The sequence below is a fragment of the Coregonus lavaretus genome, assembly GCF_964263955.1.
Source record: "Coregonus lavaretus genome assembly, chromosome: 8".
In the NCBI taxonomy this organism is placed as follows: Eukaryota; Metazoa; Chordata; class Actinopteri; order Salmoniformes; family Salmonidae; genus Coregonus; species Coregonus lavaretus.
Window position 1 is genome coordinate 47661314 of NC_139995.1, and position 26233 is coordinate 47687546.

Consider the following 26233-nt stretch of genomic DNA (forward strand, 5'->3'; position numbering starts at 1 on the left):
TAGTAACTGCAGTAGTATTGGTAGTGGTAGTGACTGCAGTAGTAATGGTAGTGGTAGTGAAAGCAGTACCAATGGTAGTGGTAGTAACTGCAGTAGTAATGGTAGTGGTAGTGAATGCAGTAGTAATGGTAGTGATAGTAACTGAAGTAGAAATGGTAGTGGTAGTGTCTTCAGCAGTAATGGTAGTAGTAGTGACTGCAGTAGTAATGGAATTGGTAGTAACTGCAGTAGTAATGGTAGTGTTAGTGACTGCAGTAGTAATGGTAGTGGTAGTAACTGCAGTAGTAATGGTAGTTGTAGTAACTGCAGTATTAATGGTATTGGTAGTAACTGCAGTGGTAATGGTAGTGGTATTAACTGAAGTATAAATGGTAGTGGTAGTGACTGCAGTAGTAATGGAAGTGGTAGTAACTGTAGTAGTAATGGTAGTAACTGCAGTAGAATGGTAGTGGTAGTAACTGCAGTAGAAATGGTAGTTATAGTGACTGCAGTAGTAATGATAGTGGTAGTAACTGCAGTAGTAATGGTAGTGGTAGTAACTGCAGTGGTAATGGCAGTGGTAGTAACTGCAGTAGCAATAGTAGTGGTAGTAACTGCAGTAGTAATGGTAGTGGCAGTAACTGCAGTAGCAATGGTAGTGGTAGTAACTGCAGTAGTAATGGTAGTGGTAGTGACTGCAGTAGAAATGGTAGTGGTAGTAACTGCAGTAGTAATGGTAGTGGTAGTGACTGCAGTAGTAATGGTAGTAGTAGTGAAAGCAGTAGTAATGGTAGCTTACATTCTTGGTAATCTAACTGCACTGTCCAATATACAGTAGATATTACAGTGAAAAAATACCATGCTATTGTTGGAGGAGAGTGCACAACAACAACTAAACTTATCATGGCAACTGGTTTGATACATTCACCTCTGAAGGTAAATCATGTACTTACATTGAGTAATCTTGCTCTGATTTGTCATCCTGAGGGTCCCAGAGATAAAATGTATCATAGTTTTGTTTGATCAAATCAATTTTTATATTCAAATGTAGGGACTGGGTTCTACAGTTTGAACGCCTGCTGTCTCTGGCTCCACACCCACCCCGCCCGGCCATCTAGATGTGTGAAAGTTAGTGTATAAGCTAATGATCCATCATGTATGACATTCCTGAGTGTGTAAACGTATATTTTGTATTACCATATAATTTTTGTATGTTCTCTATAGTTATGTACTTGAAAATATATAAATTGACCAATTCGGCACATTTGGGCAGACTTGATAAAAAATTGTCCAGTATTGCAATGCTTCACTGGATAAATCTTAAACGTTGCACACACACTGCTGCCATCTAGTGGCCGAAATCTAAATTACGCCTGATCTGTAATATTATATTGTGGCCTTTCTCTTGCATTTCAAAGATGATGGAACAAAAAAAAATTATAGAAAACACGTTGTTTTGTTTGTATTAACTTTTTCCAGATCTAGTGTTATATTCTCCTACACTAATTTCAGATTTCCACAAACTTCAGAGTGTTTCCTTTCAAATGGTATCAAGAATATGCATATCCATGCTTCAGATCCTGAGCTACAGGCAGTTAGATTTGTGTATGACATTTTAGGCGAAAATTGGAAAAAAAGGGTCCGATCCTTAAGAGGTTTAAGAGATATCCCATGTAGCCTTGTTTATGTTCGACCACTGGAATTTGAGATATAATCTACACCTCAATTGGGCTGATAGAAATCCTCATTATTTAGTTTAATGATTTTCAATTTGAGTGTTATTATTTCTTTATAGTCTACATTTTCTCGTTCGAATCTTCTATCGTGAGTGACTTTGTGACAATGACCACACGAGCAGCCACTCACCAATTTGACAGCTCTAACGTAGTTACACCTCTGACACCATCAAAGCCCAGCTAGGCGGGTGTCGGCTATTGCAGGTTAACGCTTGATTGATTGAATTTGATTGCATTTATCCAACAACAACAAAAAACGATACATACAGTACCAGTCAAAAGTTTGGACACACCTACTCATTCAAGGGTTTTTCTTTATTTTTACTATTTTCTATATTGTAGAATAATAGTGAAGATATCAAAACTATGAAATAACACATAAGGAATCATATAGTAACCAAAAAAGTGTTAAACAAATCAAAATATATTTAATATTTGAGATTCTTCAAAATAGCCACCCTTTGCCTTGATGACAGCTTTGCACACTCTTGGCATTCTCTCAACCAGCTTCATGAGGTAGTCACCTTGAATGCATTTCCATTAACAGGTGTTCCTTGTTAAAAGTTAATTTTGGAATTTCTTTCCTTCTTAATGCGTTGGAGCCAATCAGTTGTGTTGTGACAAGGTAGGGGTGGTATACAGAAGATAGCCAGATTTGGTAAAAGACCAAGTCCATATTATGGCAAGAACAGCTCAAATAAGCAAAGAGAAACGACAGTCCATCATTACTTTAAGACATGAAGGTCAGTCAATCCAGAACATTTCAAGAACTTTGAAAGTTTCTTCAAGTGCAGTCGCAAAAACCATCAAGCGCTATGATGAAATTGGCTCTCATGAGGACCGCCACAGGAAAGGAAGACCCAGAGTTACCTCTGCTGCAGAGTTCATTAGAGTTAACTGCACCTCAGAAATTACAGCCCAAATAAATGCTTCACAGAGTTCAAGTAACAGACATCTCAACATCAACTGTTCAGAGGAGACGGCGTGAATCAGGCATTCACGGTCTAATTGCTGCAGAGAAACCACTACTAAAGGACACCAATAATAAGAAGAGACTTGCTTGGGCCAAGAAACACAAGCAATGGACATTAGACCGGTGGAAATCTGTCCAAATTTGAGACTTTTAGTTCCAACCGCCATGTCTTTGTGAGACTCAGAGTAGGTGAACGGATGATCTCTGCATGTGTGGTTCCCACCATGAAGCATGGAGGAGGAGGTGTGATGGTGTGGGGGTGCTTTGCTGGTGACACTTTCAGTGATTTATTTATAATTCAAGGTACACTTAACCAGCATGGCTACAAATAATTCTGCAGCGATAGGCCATCCCATCTGGTTTGCACTTAGTGGGACTATCATTTGTTTTTCAACAGGACAATGACCAAAAAACACACCTCTAGGCTGTGTAAGGGCTATTTGACCAAGGAGAGTGATGGAGTGCTGAATCACATGACCTGGCCTCCACAATCACCCGACCTCAAACCAATTAAGATGGTTTGGGATGAGTTGGAAAGCAGAGTGAAGGAAAAGCAGCCAACAAGTACTCAGCATATGTGGGAACTCCATCAAGACTGTTGGAAAGTAAGTCCTCATGAAGCTGGTTGAGAGTTTAGGCAGCAATGGTAGTGGCAACAAACAATGACAGACAAAATTGTTGTTTGTTTCATAAAGTGAGATAATTAGTACAGTTCCATTTCCTAATGAACAACTCTGGACAGGTACATCTGCCTTGTCTCACATACCCCTAATGTATACAAAAATCAATGTCTTATATATACACAAGACAATCACACTATGATACAATAGTTACCAAAAGGCTATGCTATCCCGGGCATTTTCTTCTCATCCACGTACTGTAGTCTTATGACTCACTTTTGAGACATGCTACTATTTATCAATTTTTTCAGTGAGAACTTGAAAATTTCTATTGAGGTTATAATTTTCAAATTATTTGGAAGACTATTCCAAAGAATGGCAGTTGAGTAAAAAAAGGTTTATTTCCCCATACCACTATTACATCTAAAAGGAACAATGTCACCTTCACTCCTTCTAGTGTAATACTTATGGTTATCCCTGACCAGGTTAAAGTAGTTACATAGGTACCTGGGCACTGAACAAGAGCCCCTCCAATGCCACCATTGCATTCTTATACAGAAATGTGGAGGTTCTTGCCAGAAACCAAATGTTATGGTTCAGTTTGGAGATAACTTTTTGTGCCATGCTCTCCCCTGTCAGATGGTTATCTAGCACACTTCTGTGAGCACTATGATACCTACTACCACCTTAAAGTCAGGGGATTTCTTCAGTTTCACTTTGGACCCATACAAGATGGACTCTGTTTTTTCAAGGTGGAGTGACAGCTTATTGTCATATAACCATATCGTATAGCCATATACTGACATTCAGAAGTTAAGCACTGAGGGCTTTCTCAACCACTTTTTATCTTTGTGGGAAACCAACAGTGCAGAATAATCTACATAGAGAAAAAGGTCACATGTACAGGCAGATTTCAGATCATTTATATAGAACAGAAAGAAAAGTGGACCCAGCACACTCCCTTGGGGAGTTCAAGATTTTGGGTTTAGACAGGGTCCTATCCACATCCACCATCTGTTTTCTTCCTTGCAGATAAGAGCTAACCCATTTTATGGCTAAGTTATTAATTAATATTAATTTGATTAACAGAATCTCATGATCCACTGTTTCAAACACCTTTTGGAGATCTAACATAACCATACTACTTCCTTCCTGATGTGGTCAGTTAGATATAGTAGGCAAGTGTTGGAGGAATGGGATTTCCTAAAGCCAGATTGGAGCTCATATAGTAGGTAAGGAAATATAACTGTCAATCTGCTCAAACATAATCTTTTCCATGACCTTCGATAAAATACACAGGATTGAGACAGGCCGATAGATTCCATGATCAAGCTTAATGCCTTTTTTATATAGAGGAATGACCCCTAGTTCAATAGACATATTTACAATGTGAGTTACACAGGGGGTGATAATTACCGCAGCATCCCTTAGAAATCTTGCAGGAATGTTGTCAAGGCCAGTTGCTTTGGAATGGTCAAGTCTTTTCAGCTTCTTTAGCACAGTTGACTCAGACACTTTTTAAAACAAAAAAGCATCCACTTGAGTTCCCTGCTGCGAGTAAAACTACTGGACTTGACTCTCCCCATAACAACCTGATTGACCAGGTAACTTGCTCACTAATGTATTAGCTATAGTTGTGAAGTATATATTCAGACTGTCTGCAACCATGGTCTTGTCTGATGTAACCTTTCCTCCAATGTCCAGGCTAAGATTTCGAGCTTTGGTCTTTAATCTGTTACTATAACCTAACAGCTTCAGACACTTCCATAGTGTACTCTGATTGTTCCTGTTCTCAACTATTTTGTCATTAAAATAATATTTCTTGGCCTTCTCTTAATTTCTTATAGTCACAGCCGTGTATATTCCCCCTCAAGCCGATACCACGACGGCCCTCAAGGAACTACACTGGACTTTGTGGAAACTGGAAACCACATATCCTGAGGCCGCATTTATTGTAGCTGGGGATTTTAACAAAGCAAATTTGAGGACAACGCTACCGAAGTTCTACCAACACATTGACAGTAGTCTAAGGCACTGCATTGCAGTGCTAGCTCTGCCACTAGAGATCCTGGTTCGAATCCAGGCTCTGTCATAGCCGGCCGCGACCAGGAGACCCATGGGGCGGCGCACAATTGGCCCAGCGTCGTCCAGTGTAGGGGAGGGAATGGCCGGCAGGGATGTAGCTCAGTTGGTAGAGCATGGCGTTTGCAATGCCAGGGTTGTGGGTTCGATTCCCACGGGGGGCCAGTATGAAAAATAAAAAATGATGTATGCACTCACTAACTGTATGTCGCTCTGGATAAGAGTGTCTGCTAAATGACAAAAATTTAAATCCATTTTGCTCCTCCCTTCCTATAAGGTCTATTCAACGCGGGTCTGACCAATCGGAATCCATGCATCAAGATTGTTTTGATCACGCGGACTGGGATATGTTCCGGGTAGCCTCTGAGAATAACATTGACGTATACACAGACACGGTGACTGAGTTCATCAGGAAGTGTATAGGGGATGTTGTTCCCACTGTGACTATTAAAACCTACCCAAACCAGAAACCGTGGATAGATGGCAGCATTCGCGCAAACTTGAAAGCACGAAACACCACATTTAACCATGGCAAGGTGACTGGGAATATGGTTGAAAAAAAACAGTGTAGTTATTCCCTCCGTAAGGCAATCAAACAGGCAAAATGTAAGTACAGAGACGTATGCGGCAGGGTCTACAGACAATCACGGATTACAAAGGGAAAACCAGCCATGTCGCGGACGCCGACGTCTTGCTCCAGGACAAGCTAAACACCTTCTCCTAATTTCTTGTAGTCTATAAAAACATAATCTGCCCTGATTTTCCTGAACTCCAGAAAGGATTAATTTCATAGCTTAATTGCCTTTAAAATGTTATCGTTTATCCATGGTTCTGTTCTTTGCTTAATTCAAAAAAATTATCTGGAGCCAGCTTGTCAACAGCATCTAAAAACAATTATTTACAATTGCCCCAGGCATTTTCCACGTCATTGCATTTCAATACAGTAGACCAGTCCAATTTGCTCAAACAATTAACAAAAACATCTGCACTATAGTTCCTCATAGACCTACTTTTTTAGGTCTATGAGGAACAATTAAAAACTGTTTCTGAACCTTCCTACTACAGAAAATGATGGAATGGTCGCTGAGCCCATTTACAACCCCACTGTTTGATATCCTTGATCTATCCAACACCAACACAAGGTCAATGATGGTTTGGCCAGAAGGACATACCCTGGTGGGCTCATTAATCAGATGGTGTAAGGCTAACAGATTACAACAATTCTTAAGAGCTTTAAAAGTATCATTTTCCTTTTTGAGCATGTCTGTATTAAAATCACCACTAACAATAACCTTGGATTTACCAAAATCCGTACAGTTGGCGCAAGTCTCCTCCAACAATTCATAAAACTTGTACTGGTCTGGTGGTCTGCAACAGGTTCCAACTATAATGGTTTTGCATTTTGGTAATAGAATGTCCAACCACACAGCTTCAATCTCATCATGGTTTAAATCTGATCTGTAGCTGACCCCAATATCGGATCATACATAAGTACAAAGTCCCCCGCCTTTACGATTGCGGTCTCTTCTAATTACTACATAATTTTCAACATGAATCGCAGCGTTTTTTATCAAAACATCTAGCCATGTTTTGGTAAAGCAAAGCACTCCCACCTTACAGTTACTGGAGAGTAGGCACATTTCCTCGATCTTGATCTGATTGAATCAAGGCCCGATACGTTACCCTTTCATCCCTTCTGGGTTGCAATGTGTACAGTTGCCGGAGCAGCAGTCAGAATCAAAACAAAGGTACAACATGTTCTGGATCTGACTGTTGCTGGGCGATGATCTTGTAGAGGCAGTTCAACGTGCTGAAATAAAAATACTTAGGGGAGCACCTCAATGATTTCAAACAGACAAAGTGTAATCCACAATTTGATCATGCTTAATTTATACAAAACACAAGAGGCCCTGCCTGTCCTCAGGCAAAGGTCGCTGCAATGAACTAGAAGGCTGTGCTGACAAGGTAAGACATTGAAATAATATGGCAGTCTAGCAGTGCCACAGCACACTCAAGGCAAACCAACATATGCACACACCAACAAACTAATAACACACACCAACAAACTAATAACACACCAACAAACTAATAACACACACCAACAAACTATATCTCACACCGACCAACCGGCCGACACAAACATACACACACACACACACACATTGATAATGGCCAGCATAGTGACACAAGAGTCCCTCAAGCCTCATCGTGATCAATCAGAAAGGGGTGGTGGTAAACACAAATCTCTCTCTGTCCTTTCAAGGAGTGGATCTGCCCTTGTTAAGAAACAGAGGTCCTTTAAAGTGGCTATAAGCAGTTGAAACAATAACAAAGAGTTCTCTCTACCCCTATTTCTGTAAAAAGTTGAGGGATAGGGCTGGAGAAATGTAATCACTCTCAAATTCATAGACAGAGCTATGGATGCATGTTTTGAGGCTATAAAGTGTTAGTTTGCATTTACTTTGTTTACAAACATAGGAGTTAAACAAGCATATATTTTGGGTTCTGATAGGGTACGACAGTTGATCTAAGTTCAAGAGGCATTATTTATAAGTTATATTCTTCAAGAATCAATGGGTACATTTCATTAATTCAGAAGTCCAAAAATGAATGAGGCAACTGCAGATTGCCCCTTTAAATGAGCAGATGAGAGAAGACAAATGGGAATTGCCTATTATTGATCAAAGAGAGAGGCCCTTTTCCGCCTTGGTTTGCTATAGCATGGACACAGAGAGCTAACTGATGAGTCATACAACAAGCGTATCATTATGCGACTCTACTGATTGCCTATTACAGTTATGATGAAGAGCTGGTGTTTAGAGATTAATTAAGCCCTCATCATGGAAAATGCTGAAGAGAGAATTAGTTATGAACGTGTGTATGTGTGTGAGTGTGGGTAATTGTGAATGTGTTCCAGTATATGTGTGTGTGTGTGTGTGTGTGTGCGTGTGTGCGTGCTTAGGGCGAGGATCTCCTTCCAGAGAGACATCAGGGACTGTAACATACTCTGTTTCACGGAATCATGGCTCTCTCCAGATAAACTGTCCCTGTCCATACACCCAGCTGTGTTCTCAGTACATCGCACAGACAGGAATAAAGAACTCTCCGGGAAGAAGTAAGGCGGTGGAGTATGTTTCATGATTAACTACTTATGGTGTGATTGTGATAACGTGCAGAAACAAAGTCCTTTTGTTCACCCAACCTAGAATACCTCACAAGCAAATGCTGACCATATTACCTCCCAAGAGAATTCTCTTCGGTTATAGTCACATCCGTGTATATTCCCCCTCAAGCCAATACCACGACGGCCCTCAAGGAACTACACTGGACTTTGTGGAAACTGGAAACCACATATCCTGAGGCCGTATTTATTGTAGCTGGGTATTTTAACAAAGCAAATTTGAGGACAACGCTACCGAAGTTCTACCAACACATTTACCTCCCAAGAGGTAAATGTGTTACTAGTCTGTTCAACCTCTCTTTCGTAACGTCTGAGATCCCCAGAGATTGGAAAGCTGCCACGGTCATCCCCCTCTTCAAAGGGGGTGACACTCTAGATCCAAACTGTTACAGACCTATATCCATCCTGCCCTGCCTTTCGAAAGTATTTGAAAGCCAAGTTAACAAACAGATCACCGACCATTTCGAATCCCACTGTACCTTCTCCGCTATGCAATCCGGTTTCCGAGCTGGTCATGGGTGCACTTCAGCCACGCTCAAGGTCCTAAACGATATTATAACCGCGATCAATAATAGACAGTACTGTGCAGCCGTCTTCATCGACCTGGCCAAGGCTTTCGACTCTGTCAACCACCGCATTCTTATTGGCAGACTAAATAGCCTTGGTTTCTCAAATGACTGCCTGGCCTGGTTCACCAACTACTTCTCAGATAGAGTTCAGTGTGTCAAATCGGAGTGCCTATTGTCTGGACCTATGGCAGTCTCTATGGGGGTACCACAGGGTTCAATTCTTGGGCCGACTCTTTTCTCCGTGTATATCAATGATGTCGCTCTTGCTGCTGGTGACTCTCAGATCCACCTCTAGGCAGACGACACCATTTTGTATACATCTGGCCCTTCATTGGACACTGTGTTAACAAACCTCCAAACGAGCTTCAATGCCATACAACACTCCTTCAGTAGCCTCCAACTGCTCTTAAACACTAGTAAAACTAAATGCATGCTCTTCAATCGAACGCTGCTGGCACCCGCCCACCCGACTAGAATCACCACTCTCGACGGGTCTGACCTAGAGTATGTGGACAACTACAAATACCTAGGTGTCTGGTTAGACTGTAAACTCTCCTTCCAGACTCACATTAAGAATCTCCAATCCAAAGTTAAATCTAGAATCGGCTTCCTATTTCACAACAAATCCTCCTTCACTCATGCTGCCAAACATGCCCTCGTAAAACTGACTATCCTACCGATCCTTGACTTCGGTGATGTCATTTACAAAATGGCCTCCAACACTCTACTCAGCAAATTGGATGTAGTCTATCACAGTGCCATCCGTTTTGTCTCCAAAGCCCCATACACTACCCACCACTGTGACCTGTACGCTCTTGTTGGCCGGTCCTCACTACATGTTCGTCGTCAAACCCACTGGCTCCAGGCCATCTATAAATCACTGCTAGGCAAATCCCTGCCTTATCTTAGCTCATTGGTCACCATAGCAGCACCCACCCATAGTCTGCGCTCCAGCAGGTATATCTCACTGGTCATTCCCAAAGCCAACACCTCCTTTGGCCGCCATTCCTTCCAGTTCTCTGCTGCCAATGACTGGAACGAATTTTAAAAATCTCTGAAGCTGGAGACTCTTATCTCCCTCACTAACTTTAAGCATCAGTTGTCAGAGCACCTTACCGATCACTGCACCTGTACACAGCCCATCTGAAATTAGCCCACCCAACTACCTCATCCCTATATTATTATTTATTTTGCTCTTTTGCACCCCAGTATCTCTATTTGCACATAATCTCTTGCACATCTAGCATTCCAGTGTTAATACTAATTGTAATTATTTTGCACTATAGCCTATTTATTGCCTTACCTCCATAACTTGCTACATTTGCACACACTGTATATATATTTTCTGTTGTATTTTTTGACTTTATGTTTTTTTACCCCATATGTAACTCTGTGTTGTTGTTTTTATCGCACTGCTTTGCTTTATCTTGGCCAGGTCGCAGTTGTAAATCAGAACTTGTTCTCAACTGGCTTACCTGGTTAAATAAAGGTTAAATAAAAAAATAAAAAAACATTGACAGTAGTAATCGCGCTGCTAAAATGCTCGACCACTGTTACTCCCCCTTCCGGGATGCCTACAAGGGCCTCCTCCGCCCTCCACTCAGCAAATCAGATCACGACTCCATTTTGCTCCTCCCTTCCTACAGTGAGGGAAAAAAGTATTTGATCCCCTGCTGATTTTGTATGTTTGCCCACTGACAAAGACATGATCAGTCTATCATTTTAATGGTAGGTTTATTTGAACAGTGAGAGACAGAATAACAACAAAAAAATCCAGAAAAACGCATGTCAAAAATGTTATAAATTGATATGCATTTTAATGAGGGAAATAAGTATTTGACCCCTCTGCAAAACTTGACTTAGTACTTGGTGGCAAAACCCTTGTTGGCAATCACAGAGGTCAGACGTTTCTTGCAGTTGGCCACCAGGTTTGCACACATCTCTGGAGGTATTTTGTCCCACTCCTCTTTGCAGATCTTCTCCAAGTCATTAAGGTTACGAGGCTGACGTTTGGCAACTCAAACCCTCAGCTCCCTCCACAGATTTTCTATGGGATTAAGGTCTGGAGACTGGCTAGGCCACTCCAGGACCTTAATGTGCTTCTTCTTGAGCCACTCCTTTGTTGCCTTGGACGTGTGTTTTGAGTCATTGTCATGCTGGAATACCCATCCACGACCCATTTTCAATGCCCTGGCTGAGGGAAGGAGGTTCTCACCCAAGATTTGACAGTACATGGCGCCGTCCATCGTCCTTTTGATCCGGTGAAGTTGTCCTGTCCCCTTAGTAGAAAAACACCCCCAAAGCATAATGTTTCCACCTCCATGTTTGACGGTGGGGATGGTGTTCTTGGGGTCATAGGCAGCATTCCTCCTCCTCCAAACACGGCAAGTTGAGTTGATGCCAAAGAGCTCGATTTTGGTCTCATCTGACCACAACACTTTCACCCAGTTCTCCTCTGAATCATTCAGATGTTCATTGGCAAACTTCAGACGGCCCTGTGTATGTGCTTTCTTGAGCAGGGGGACCTTGCGGGCGCTACAGGATTTCAGTGTTACCAATTGTTTTCTTGGTGACAATTGTCGCAGCTGCCTTGAGATCATTGACAAGATCCTCCCATGTAGTTCTGGGCTGATTCCTCACCGTTCTCATGATCATTGCAACTCCATGAGGTGAGATCTTGCATAGAGCCCCAGGCCGAGGGAGATTGACAGTTCTTTTGTTTTTCTTCCATTTGCGAATAATCACCCCAACTGTTGTCACCTTCTCACCAAGCTGCTTGGCGATGGTCTTGTAGCCCATTCCAGCCTTGTGTAGGTCTACAATCTTGTCCCTGACATCCTTGGAGAGCTCTTTGGTCTTGGCCATGGTGGAGAGTTTGGAATCTGATTGATTGATTGCTTCTATGGACAGGTGTCTTTTATACAGGTAACAAACTGAGATTAGGAGCACTCCCTTTAAGAGTGTGCTCCTAATCTCAGCTCGTTACCTGTATAAAAGACACCTGGGAGCCAGAAATCTTTCTGATTGAGAGGGGGTAAAATACTTATTTCCCTCATTAAATTGCAAATCAATTTATAACATCTTTGACATGCGTTTTTCAGGATTTTTTTGTTGTTATTCTGTCTCTCTCTGTTCAAATAAACCTACCATTAAAATTATAGACTGATCATTTCTTTGTCAGTGGGCAAACGTACAAAATCAGCAGGGGATCAAATACTTTTTTCCCTCACTGTATAAGGTCTATTCAACGCGGGTCTGACCAATCGGAATCCATGCATCAAGATTGTTTTGATCACGCAGACTGGGATATGTTCCGGGTAGCCTCTGAGAATAACATTGACGTATACACCGACACGGTGACTGAGTTCATCAGGAAGTGTATAGGGGATGTGGTTCTCACTGTGACTATTAAAACCTACCCAAACCAGAAACCGTGGATAGATGGCAGCATTCGCGCAATACTGAAAGCACGAACCACCGCATTTAACCATGGCAAGGTGACTGGGAATATGGTTGAATACAAACAGTGTAGTTATTCCCTCCGTAAGGCAATCAAACAGGCAAAATGTAAGTACAGAGACAAAGTGGAGTCGCAATTCAATGGCTCAGACACGAGACGTATGCGGCAGGGTCTACAGACAATCACGGATTACAAAGGGAAAACCAGCCACGTCGCAGACACCGACGTCTTGCTCCAGGACAAGCTAAACACCTTCTTTGCCCGCTTTGAGGATAACACAGTGCCACCGGCGCGGCCCGCTCCCAAGAACTCGGGGCTCTCGTTCTCCGGGGCAGACGTGAGTAAAACATTTAAGCGTGTTAACCCTTGCAAGGCTGCTGGCCCAGACGCATCCCTAGCAGCGTCCTCAGATCATGTGCAGACCAGATGGCCGGAGAGTTTACGGACATATTCAATCTCTCCCTATCCCAGTCTGCTGTCCCCACTTCCTTCAAAATGTTCACCATTGTTCCTGTGCCCAAGAAAACAAAGGTAACTGAACTAAATTACTATTGCCCCAGAGCACTCACTTCTGTCATCATGAAGTGCTTTGAGAGGCTACTTAACCCTCCCGTTGTCCTAGGGTCAAAATGACCCGCCACTGTGTTGAACCAACTTTATTTAATTTTTATATTTTTGGGATCATTTGTGAGAAGGAGGCAGTGTTACTTTCTTTAAAGTCTCACTGCCTCCTTCTCACAAATGATCCCAAAAATATAAAAATTAAATAAAGTTGGTTCAACACAGTGGCGGGTCATTTTGACCCTAGGACAACGGGAGGGTTAAGGATCATATCACCTCTACCTTACCTGACACCCTAGACCCACCTTAATTTGCATACCGCCCCAAGAGATCCACAGACGATGCAATCGCCATCGCACTGCACACTCCCCTATCCCGCAACCGCAGGGCTCTCAGAGGGTGGTGTGGTCTGCCCAACGCATCACCGGGGGCACACTGACTGCCCTCCAGGACAACTACAGCACCCGATGTCAGAGAAAGGCCAAAACTATGATCAAGGACATCAACCAACCAAGACACGGCTTGTTCACCCCGCTACCATCCAGAAGGCGAGGTCAGTACAGGTGCATCAAAGCTGGGACCAAGATACTGAAAAACCACTTCTATTCTAACCAAAAAAGTGTTAAACAAATTCTTCAAATAGCCACCCTTTGCCTTGATGACAGCTTTGCACAATCTTGGCATTCTCTCAACAAGCTTCACCTGGAATGCTTTTCCAACAGTCTTGAAAGAGTTGTCATATATGCTGAGCACTTGTTGGCTGCTTTTCCTTCACTCTGCGGTCCAACTCATCCCAAACCATCTCAATTGGGTGAGGTCGGGTGATTGTGGAGGCCAGGTCATCTGATGCAGCACTCCATCACTCTCCTTCTTGGTCAAATAGCCCTTACACAGCCTGGAGGTGTGTTGGGTCATTTTCCTGTTGAAAAACAAATTATAGTCCCATTAAGCGCAAACCTAATGGGTTCGCTGCAGAATGCTGTGGTAGCCATGCTGGTTAAGTGTGCCTTGAACTCTAAATAAATCACAGACAGTGTCACCAGCAAAGCACCCCTACACTATAACACCTCCTCCTTCAGCCGTTCGCCTGCTCTGCATATTACAAAGACACAGCGGTTGGAACCAAAAATCTCAAATTTGGACTTATCAGACCAAAGGACAGATTTCCACTGGTCTAATGTCCATTGCTCGTGTTTCTTGGCCCAAGCAAGTCTCTTCTTATTATTGGTGTCCTTTAGTAGGTGTTTCTTTGCAGCAATTAGACCATGAAGGCCTGATTCACACAGTCTCCTCTGAACAGTTGATGTTGAGATGTGTCTGTTACTTGGACTCTGTGAATAATTTATTTGGGCTGCAATTTCTGAGGCTGGTAACTCTAATGAACTTATCCTCTGCAGCAGAGGTAACTCTGGGTCTTCCTTTCCTGTGGCGGTCCTCATGAGAGCCAGTTTCATCATAGCGCTTGATTGTTTTTGTGACTGCACTTGAGGAAACTTTCAAAGTTCTTGACATTTTCCGGATTGACTGACATTCATGTCTTAAAGTAATGATGGACTGTCATTTGTCTTTGCTTATTTGAGCTGTTCTTGCCATAATATGGACTTGGTCTTTTACCAAATATACCACCCCTACCTTGTCACAACATAATTGATTGGCTCAAACGCATTAAGAAGGAAAGAAATTCCACAAATTAACTTTTAACAAGGCACACCTGTTAATTGAAATGCATTCCAGGTGACTACCTCATGAAGCTAGTTGAGAGAATGCCAAGAGTGTGCAAAGCTGTCATCAAGGCAAAGGGTGGCTACTTTGAAGAATATAAAATATTAAATATATTTTGATTTGTTTAACACTTTTTTGGTTGCTACATGATTCCATATGTGTTATTTAATAGTTTTGATGTCTTCATTATTATTCTACAATGTAGAAAATAGTAAAAATAAAGAAAAACCCTTGAATGAGTAGGTGTGTCCAAACTTTTGACTGGTACTGTACATTCAATGACCAATGTACAATTCATAAATGAACATGGGGAAAAACACTAGGCAGCATAGAAAATAAAGTAACATAGTGGTGTATTTAAAAATGGACTAATATCATTCAGTTAGCTTCTGTAAGACACACAACTGAAAATCTAACTTTACATCCATATATTTACTTTTTGAGGGGGTACACTACACACAGTGTTAATTGTCATATGGTTAATTCACCTCAATTAGCCTTCTCAAAGTTCCCACAACCGCTCTAGGCTTACCATTATATCAGTTCAGAACTAGAAGTGAACAAAACAATTGTAACTTGATTTTTGGAGTGTCAGTCAGACAGTGGACTTTAGTGATGCGCGGGTTTAGGGTCATGAAATATTGTGTGGATGAAGAGAAAACAATACATGAATCCATAAATGTATAATTCTTGTGCAATTTCTATCTATAGGCTACATTGAGGTTTTCATTCATTATTATTTGGCTATATGGCACTAACTTTACACTTGCCAAATAGCCTACACACCAATCGTCAAACGCTTTTGGGAACGGGCAGAAAAAGTTAATGTCAAAAAGGACAATTTACATTTTTACATTTACATTTACGTCATTTAGCAGACGCTCTTATGCAGAGCGACTTACAAATTGCTGCATTCACCTTATGATAGCCAGTGGGACAACCACTTTACAAATAGATGCGATTCGCCACCTGGTTATCAGAAGGGGGAAATGGGGACATTTTTACATTTACATTTTAGTCATTTAGCCTACACTCTTATCCAGAGCGACTTACAGTTAGTGAGTGCATACATTTTTTCATACAATGTCAGAGTTTAATTTAATATTTAATTCAATAAGAGAAAATCTGCAAAATGGAGAGTTGAAAATATAGAGAAGGGAGGGCCAGAAAAGTAATGTTTGGGAAAGTGATGGTGAAGTGGCAAAAGAGGATGAAAGCAGTGTGATGATTGTAAGGCCCTATACAAATTCAATCACAAGACAGGGACTTCAAATAGGCCTATGTCATGTCAAGGGAACTGTAGCCTACTCTTCAGATGGGTTAAATGGAAACTGAAATATGGATACTGACTGTAGGTCCATAACCTCTCACATAGTCTTAATATTAACTCCTTCAGAGTTAAGCATTTCTTGCTGTAAAATTATACAACAAATGTACATTTTGACTCAGGAACAGGAGTGGAGAAATGATTTATTTCTTTAGCATCTTGAGAGAATGTGAATGTGCAGTTAAGGATTGTAGGTAGAGGTGCTATCTTTATCAGCATCATACAAGCTGATAGTATTTTCACAACAACATTTAACAATATGCATCAAAGCTGAACTGAAATCTTTTCAGAAAGATGTTGGGTGGTTTTCGCAGCTTTCTATTCCCTTACAACCTGTCAAACTCATGTCATTTGGACATTTTTCACAGAAAATCTTTCACATTTTATTTTTGAGTTATTGCATTTTCTCCGCGGTCCCTAAACGTCTTCACTACACAAAAGAAGCAGCGATGACATAGAAAACTTTACCGATTTCAACTGGATTGGAGCATTCATTCTATCATTTATGACATTATTCTGGTGAACAAGGGTTTATTTAGTCTTCTAGGGAAACATAATGACAGAAGAGAAGCTGCATGTATCTAATTATAGACACGTTGACTAACAAATAGCCTACCAAAATGTCAGAAATGATAAGCAGAGACATACAGTATTTAAATTAGGCACAAAAAAATCATGCACCCCCTGTCAAAAACTCTGTAGACTGTAGCCTACACCGCATTTTCTATATTAGCAGGTTATTGTCAGGTGCGGGCCTCAGATTTTCACATTGTTGGGAGGTTGTGAATGGGTTATTAGCAATTGCGTGCGGGGGAACAAACAGCTGACCGCGCACCACTAGTGGAAATGGCACAAGGCAGATACAGGAAGCAGGAGCAGGCTAACTACAGTACGTGACACCTGTTAGCCATGTTAGTTATTGTAGCTCTTCCATTTAAAGCTGGTTTACACAGTATAAAGCTGCCATTCACAGTATACAGATTCACTCTTTCTGCAAAAACAATGATACTTGATTGGACATTCGTGGGTGGCAGGCTCGGCGGGGGAGATCACAAGCCCTTACCTGAGGATGTTTAAAAAAAATGTTTTTTCTGTTCATTTCCATAAAAGGAAAATGAACGAAAATCATTGAAAGATCCATTAGTGTCATCAAATAAAGTATTTCATTAGTGTCATCAAATAAATCATAAAAGGTGCAGATATTAAAATACATAAAGGATTGTTTTTCAATGAAAAAAAGTGGGGGGAAAGAAATAATATAAAAACATAAAATAAAATACGTTTTTTAAATTGATTAAATAGAAAATAATAGAAAAATAGAATAGAAAATAAGTCCTCCAGTCCCCTCTTGACATATTATTGCAACCCCAGTCTCTACTCAGATGGCATGGGCAGATAGACGGTGGAGGTGGTTGGGGATCTTCAGTTACATAAAAATATACATTCCTCCCAAATAAATGAGGAGATATGTCAAATCAATCCTCCTCTATGGCAGTGATAGGGTGCTGCCCTGCAAGTTGCGCTGGTGGTAGGTTGAAGTACAACTGGTGTTTGGTTCTGGTGGTTGACTGAGGGTTGATGGTTAGTTCTGGTGGTCATTTGAAATCCTACTGGTGGAGATTAACATAGGCTTTACTCTAGAACAAGGGTCGGTCCAAGGTTGTGAACAGAGTATCAGGTGATGAGCATAGGAGTTACTCTAGGTCAATGGACCAAGGTTGTGAATGGTGTATCATGTATCAGGTGGCCAGTCTAGCTTTCGATCACCTCATTCAGCTCCAACAGGAGGTCGTTAAATCCCTAGCCGGGGTCCAGCTCACAGTTGAACTCATGATAGTAGCCTAAGAACTTTTTCATTCGCTCGTCAAATTCATCCATGGCAGAGGAGGAGGAGCTGGCAGAGGGGGCCTCCATGGCAGAGTGAACATCACCACAGGGCCGGAGAGAGGACTCCTGGGAACCACAAGGCTCATCTGGGCCTCGACACTGGAGGAGGGAGAGGACACCTGGAGATAACACACAAATGTTATCGACACAGGTTATAATAACAGTGGTATTACCATAGAGATCCTATACAAATTACTAAGTGCATCGCCATAACATCACAAAGGAATCCCTACACAGAGCGTGAGCAAACATTGAGACCTACCTCTTTCCGTTTGCAGGGCGGCTCCTGCAGTAGTTCCTCCTGTGCTGCAGAGGTGCTGTTGAGGGGTGTGCTGTTGACTGCAGCGACCGCATATGTGTCTGCTGATTTCCTCGTCCTCTTCTGGCCCTTCTGGCCGGGCTTTATCTGGACAGCCTGCTTCATCACAGAAGGCCTCATGTTCAGCTTGGACCTCACTGTCAGGAGGTCAGACTAATAATTTTGAGTTCTTCAATGACATGCTTACTTGCAAGCTCTCCTCAACAGTGCAGTACAAATATCAAATATCAAAGTCAGCTTGAAAAAAGTAATATATATTAACTTATATCTTTGCTGCATAGATCCTGGGTGCCAGTCTGTTTCTGCTCTGTCAGGTAAAACAGTCTGGGCTTTCGGTAATTTCAATGTTCAATATGCAGCCGGGTTTTGTACAAGGTCACTGATTGGTTGATGAACATAACATTGAACCATAACCATGACAACATGCGGAACCTCAATTTAGAATTCGATTTTTAATAGCTAAGTCAAAAACAAACATTTTGATGTTTGCTAGGCAAGCACTAGTATTTTGATGTTTAAAATCAAAGCTAACAAGTTTTGTGGTTGAAATTCCAGTATGTATTTAGTTGGAGAAATTTGACTCGCGCCAGCAACATTTGACAGAGTGGCTTCATCATGTCAAACACAAAATGGTTGCTTAGCAACCAGACAATGCAATAGTTCCTTTCTTTATTTGTATTTAACAAAGTTAGTTTCGTTAAGTAAAAATATACAGCACCAGTCAAAAGTTTGGACACAACTACTCATTCAAGGGTTTTTCTTAATTTTTACTATTTTCTAGTAATAGTGAAGACATAAAAACTATGAAATAACACATATGGTTCATGTAGTAACCTTGAATTAGTAGGTGTCCAAACTTTTGACTGGTACTGTAGATTTTTAAAAGACACCTGGACCAAGACAGTAGCATCAACACATACGTTTCAGACAAACAGGCACATGTCATCAACCAGACATGACATCTATCAGTAATGTACACGAAACAAGAAATACATCAGAGTGCAATACGTCAAGCATTATTAGAGCTTGCAATAAATCACAGGGCCATTACAGTATAAGACATAATTCAAATAAACAACATGCTTTCTTACATTAGGCAATGCTGACCAGTGACATCGCAGGGGACAACTATAAACAACTAGGCCTACATGCCTCAATAACCTGCTCATCTATTTGTCATTTGAACTCTCTAGGGACACCAGGTTGGCTTGGAGGGAATTCCAAGACCAGGGACCTGCTCTGTTCTGATGTTCGGGACTGTTAGCATAAAACAGGATTGTTAAACAAGTGAGAGAGCTTTGAGAGCCTTTTCTCTGCAGACATGTACTGTACCTTCAGTAGCTTGCCCAGGAGATTTCTTCTGGGATCCATCTTGAGCCTTCTCAACCAGATCCTCATCCACAGAGCGTCCAGGGGAGTCTGTTGCTGCTGCTAAGGCAGCCTGCTTGGGGGGACTGGCACCTCCCGGGGAGCCTCTCTTCCTCTTACCTGGGGCAGCGCTGGAGCTCCTGGAGCTGAGGGAGTGGGGGTCTGCCTCAGCCTGCTTCAGCGGAGACCCCTGCTGGGGAAAGGCAGTGGCACAGAGTACATGGGAGGCTGCCTTGGGTTTGAGAGTGATGCGCTGGCAAAGGGGTGCCTTGGGTGCCTGGGCGAGTACCTCCAGGGTGATGGTGTGGGGTGAGGAGGTGGCAGAGGGGATGACCCTCATTATGATGGAGGTCATACTCTTCTCCCTCTGGAGGGCGGAGTCTGCGGCCTGTGTCTGGGCAGATTCGGCCTTGGCGGAACCCTCTGAGGCCTGCTCTTCCTGCAGCCTTCAGCCTCTTCTCACGCATGCTCTCCTCGAAGGTCTTCACCTTCAGGCTGGCACCAGACACAGTATCGCTCCTACCGTTAGCAGGGCTGGCCTAAAGACAACAGGACCACAGAGATATTCAGTAATTAACCAAACATTCAAAGCAGAACTACTTATTTGGATCTAAACTATTCAGACAGAAGGACACATGATAGGAGGTATGGCAGTCTTACCTCAGTAGCAACAGCAGCAGACTCAGCTGGCTTCTCTGTCACCTCAGATATCTTCTGGGTGGTAGTGCTAGCAGCTGCCAGGGGGGAAAAAATATGTGTGTAAGTCTTACAATTATACAAAAAACTACAGCTAGTGGTCTGGACACCTTACAATGTAAATTGCTATGAACAATTAGAAGCACATATAAAATTAATTTGTTTTTGTCCATAGAGCAAAGATTACCAGGAGAAGCTGGTTTGTTGATGTGCAGTATGCAGGGCTTCTTGGCGCCTCTCTCTCCAGAGGCAGAGCCTGGCCTTTTCCCATTGGATGCCTCCTGTCCCTGGTCCTGCATCCTGGCTGCCTTCGCACTGCGGATCTCCTCCAGGGTTTTCACCTTCACTCCTCTGACAGGAGGGGCCACCCGCATGGGCATGGCTGGGTGGGTGGGTCCGCAGGCCTGGGAGTTACCTGGAGCTGCTTCCACAGCCTGCTGGTTGGCCTTCCTAAGGCTGGGGCCCTGGCCCTGCTGCAGGTCCTCCTCCAGCTTCCTCTTGGCGTGGAGGATCTCTGAGAAGGTCTTCACATGGAGACTGGTTGCAGGTTTGGCAGTGATGCTTCTCTTTGGGGCCTTGGTGGAGGTGATTGTGTCAGGGACTGAAGGGAGAGGGTGCTCCCCATGAGAAATAGTATTCCTGAACGTCTGAGGTAATTCATCCACTGTGGAAATATTGCTGTCGTTCTACCTTTCTCACCTTTCTGAGGGGGATGTTCTGTTTCATCCTCGCCCATTTTCCTCCCGAAGTGCTCGGCCAGATAGCGTTTCATTGACAGGTCACCCCCGGCAGGAACTTCTAAAAGGTCAGAAGTCATGAAAGGTCAAGAGTGTTGATGAGTGGCAATACAACCAATGACAACAGTTTTGTAGCAGAGGAGGCTGGTGGGAGGAGCTATAGGAGGACGGGCTCATTGTAATGGCTGGAATGGAATCAATGGAATGGTACCAAACACTGTTGTGTAGCTACATTGACTGGCAGTGTTGTCCTTACATTTTCTTAGTGATTCCTAGCTAATATGAGCTCTTTCCTCAGCTTCCTTCTTTGACCAAAACTGGGGTTTCCAGAAGTTTCAAATGTACCTTTGACTATTATTTTCCCCAGCATGTCCGCAACGTTGTGTCTCCCGGTCTCTTCACCAAACACCACAGTGTCTGAGTAGGCAGCAAGCATTATGCTCTTAGAAAAAAGGGTTCCAAAAGTGTTCTTCAGCTGTCCCCTTTTTGGTTCCAGGTAGAACCCTTTTTGGTTCTAGGTAGAACTATTTTTGGTTCCATGTAGAAACCTTTGTATAAAGGGTTCTACCTGGAACCAAAAAGGGTTCTTCAAAGGGTTCTCCTATGGGGACAGCCGAATAACGTTTTTAGGTTCTAGAGAGCCCCTTTTTTTCTGAAAGTGTATTTTAACAAATTACAATACTGTACATGACATGTAGCAAGTATGTATTCATATACTTGTGGGATTCACTTAAACTAATTTTTTGTTATACACAACAAGGCTCAGCTAGATCAGTGTTCAACGATTCTTACCATCCTTAGCTGTGAAGAGAGATGGATGGATGAAGGATCTCATGTTCTCCTTCTCTCCGCTGGCTCCGTTGTTTCTCTGGTCTGAGGCCTGGCCAGGAATTGTATAACCTGAGAGACAAGCACAGTTGTCCAACTCACACGATAATCACATACAGCATGCAAATAAAGTAGGTAAGTACTGCATTGGGATTGTTCTAAGGGCTTTCAAATACAACCCTGCTTTGCCACTGACACACTAAAAGACAAAAGTGGTCAGCTCAAGTTTGAGTCCAGGCCTTGTGGATGTGTTGTGTTTCTATGTCCTCTTACCTGAGCTGGAGGCCATGGCTATCTTCCTGGGAGAGACTACTCTGGATCCGTCTGAGCTGGACCCGTTGTCCTCCCCCTCTGAGAACTGATCTGCACACACACAAACATACAGGAACCCCTCTTGGAGGAAGGTACAGTGCCTTCGGAAAGTATTCAGACCCGTTGACTTTTTCCACATATTGTTACGTTACCGTTTTATTCTATAGTGGATTAAATAAATACAAATTCTCAGCAATCTAAACACAATACCCCATAATGACGAAGTGAAAACATGTTTTTAGACAATTTTGCAAATTTATTAAAAATCAAAAACAGAAATACCTTATTTACATAAGTATTCAGACCCTTTGCCATGAGACTCGAAATTGAGCTCAGGTGCATCCTGTTTCCATTGATCATCCTTTCTACAACTTGATTGGAGTCTACCTGTGGTAAATTCAATTGATTGGACATGATTTGGAAGGCACACACCTCTCTATATAAGGTACCACTGTTGACAGCGCATGTCAGAGCAAAAACCAAGCCATGTGGTCGAAGGAATTGTCCATAGAGCTCCGAGACAGGAATGTGTCGAGGCACAGATCTGGGGAAGTGTAGCAACATTTTTTGGGCAGCATTGAAGATCCCCAAGAACACAGTGGCCTCCATCACTCTTAAATGGAAGAAGTTTGGAACCACCAAGACTCTTCCTAGAGCTGACCACCCGGCCCAACTGAGCAATCGGGGGAGAAGGGCCTTGGTCAGGGAGGTGACCAAGAACCTGATGGTCACTTTGACAGAGCTCTAGTGTTCCTCTGTGGAGATGGGAGAACCTTCCAGAAGGACAACCATCTCTGCAGCACTCCACCAATCAAGCTTTTATGGTACAGTGGCCAGATGGAAGCAATTCCTCAGTAAAAGGCACATGACAGCTCGTTTGGAGTTTGCCAAAAGGCACCTAAAGACTCTCAGACCATGAGAAACAAGATTCTCTGGTCTGATGAAACCAAGATTGAACTTTTTGGCCCGAATGCCAAGTGTCACGTCTGGAGGAAACCTGGCACCATCCCTACGGTGAAGCATGGTGGTGGCAGCACCATGCTGTGGGGAGGTTTTTCAGCGGCAGGGACTGGGAGACTAGTCAGGATCGAGGCAAAGATGAATGGCACAAAGTACAGAGAGATCCTTGATGAAAACCTGCTCCAGAGCGCTCAGGACCTCAGACTGGGGCAAAGTTTCACCTTCCAACAGGACAAAGACCCTAAGCACACAGCCAAGACAACACAGGAGGGGCTTCGGGACAAGTTTCTGAATGTCCTTGAGTGGCCCAGCCAGAGCCTGGACTTGAATCAAATCGAACATCTCTGGAGAGACTTGAAAATAGCTGTGCAGCAATGTTCCCCATCCAACCTGACAGAGTTTGAGAGGATCTGCAGAGAAGAATGGGAGAAACTCCCCAAATATAGGTGTGCCAAGCTTGTAGCGTCATACCCAAGAAGACTCAATGCTGTAATGCTGCCAAAGGTGCTTCAACAAGGTACTGAGTAAAGGGTCTGAATACTTATATAAATGTCATATTTCCGTTTTTAATTTTTAATAAATTAGTAAAAATTTATAAAAACCTGTTTTTGCTTTGTCATTATGGGGTATTGTGTGTAGATTGATGAGGGGGGGGGGGGGGGGGAGTGAAGGGGTCTGAATACTTTGTATTTCCAAACAATATCAATATCCTTTTTTCTTCCTTTAAAATGTTAGACTAGTGCTTAAATACCTTGAAGTTCTGCTCTATTGTGTCTCCATTGTGGGTATCTTTGCACTGGGTATCTTTGCACGGGGTATCTTTGGACTGGGTGTGTTTTCGCTGGGAATTTTTGAGCTGGGCATCTTTCCACTTTCCAGCTCCTTCCTGCCCTACAGACTATTTGCTCCTCAATTTTTATATTGCTTTTTGTTGTTGTTTATATTATCTTTCTTTCTACATTATTTGGTCTTCCTTTTTAGTCGTGTAAAGTGTTGTGACCTTTATAAATTGCACTTTAAATAAACTTGACTTGTCAGTAACTACACTACACAGGAATGAAAGTGTTGGTAAAGACATAAGAACAATCTATTTCTTACCATGTTCTTCCTCATCTTCATCATCTGATGGGTTGATGACCCCATGGATCTGGGGATTGGCTGGGCTGGGGATGGGGGTGGAGACAAGAGGGCTAGGATCCTCATGAGGCTCCTCCTCTTCTTTCAGGGCCAACCCTGAGTGACAAAAACTACTGATAAACTCTGGTTCTGATAAAAGTTCATAAATCAGCCCAAATATGTTATTTATCTCAATCCTGAATGTGTATCTGCTGGTATATCTGCTGATACATGTTGTGTTTAATCGCCATGTGATGCTGAGGAAATGAAGATCAGTAAGTTAACAGTGGCTTGGTCAGAATCTGTCTCTTCAGAGTGACTGCTCACTTTTGTTGGACGGCACGTATAGGCCATTTATGATGCGTGGTTTCTCATGGTGGAAGGCACAGTGAGGCTTCTGGCAGCCAGCAGGCTGGTTCTCAAAGTAACAAGCGATCTTCTTCCTGTTTTTCTACAAGAGGTGAAAGGTAGGAGTGGACAGGTCAGAACAAGTAGCAACACTGTGAAAGCTCACTTTGCTTTCTATGATAAAGACTCAAAATCCAGGCTTGAAATCTGAGAATTTGGATGGATGACAAAACAGCCCAAAATGTCACTCCCAAAAGATCCAGAGGCAGGAATACAGCCCCTGACCCAGGTTTTAAGACAGGGGCTTTCTCTACCCCTCTATAATATATAACGCACAGCCTCAAGTAGGCAAAGCTTTAAGGGGATATTCTTGAAATACTTATTTGTTTGGGATTACTAAGGCAATGATGAATACTGAAGGAAATAATGAGAGAGAGAGATCCTTACCTTGATCAGCACGTGGCGGAACTTGCAGACCTGTCGGAAGCATCTGTTCTCCTGCCACAGGCAGCAGACAACCTCACAACCGCTGGCGGCTTCACAGTGTCTGAAGGGGCAGCTGTCACCCTGCCCAGGAGATACAGACACAAGTAAGTTAATACAGAGAAAATACAATAGAAAAAAACACTGCCGTGAATACCTGAGCCACTATTTCTTATGGCCCCTACCTTAGCGCAAGTGGCGTTCAAGAAGAAATAGCAGTCATCTCCCTTGTTAGCCATGTTCAGGCTGGTTGATTGGATTCACTTTTGGATGTTCTCTTCAGGGCCAACAGGACACTCTCTGTGCTGGCAGCAGGGAAACAGGAGCCATGGTCGTTTCTCTGGCGTGTGTGGATTTCATTTCTTCACTGTGGTGGCAACAGAACCATTCAGAGTTGAATTCTAAATTCTAAAGGAATTAGAATTCCTTTGTGGTCAACTGTGACATACGTCTGTGACAGTTTTGTGAATATGTAATAATGTGCCTGTATATCTTTTGAGCTTTAAACCTTCCCTGTCCAAGCGAAATGTTAAATTTTCACTGGATCATGACCTCTCTCTCTCTCTCTCTCTCTCTCACTCTCTCTCTCTCCACTCACCTGTTTGAGTTGGCAGATGTTCATACTCTAGAGAGTACTGATAATAACATAACAATAGATAATGAGGAGTCACAGTCATTTGGAAACAGAGCGTCAACACAGTTCATCGACACATTCAGTCAATTAGTCCGACTGCCAATTAGGGACAATTACACACACTGTCCAAAGGACCAGCCATTAGGATTTGCAACCCTCTGTGAAAGCACATTTAAGTGTTCTCATAAAATGTAGTCATTCCATATATTTAATGTATCCTATCACAAGCACACATGATTCAAATAAACAGCAGCTTGCTGACTAGTTACTTAGTTTCAGGTGTTGAAAAACATTAAGAACACCTTCCTAATATTTAGTTGCATCCCCCCCCTTTT

At 42.6% G+C, this 26233-nt stretch overlaps 1 pseudogene across 1 annotated transcript; it reads right to left on the reverse strand.

Annotated features, from left to right (window-relative positions):
- Window positions 1-18010: 18010 nt before the first annotated feature.
- Window positions 18011-25503, reverse strand: LOC311134075 (annotated as a pseudogene). The gene is made up of 12 exons: window positions 25450-25503; window positions 25229-25348; window positions 24761-24884; window positions 24416-24550; window positions 22319-22408; window positions 22010-22117; window positions 21180-21278; window positions 20668-21144; window positions 20445-20518; window positions 19744-20323; window positions 18360-18554; window positions 18011-18196 (listed from the first exon to the last, which is right to left on the reverse strand). The product of its transcript is annotated as an uncharacterized misc_RNA (transcript).
- Between the last annotated feature and the right edge of the window lie 730 nt (window positions 25504-26233).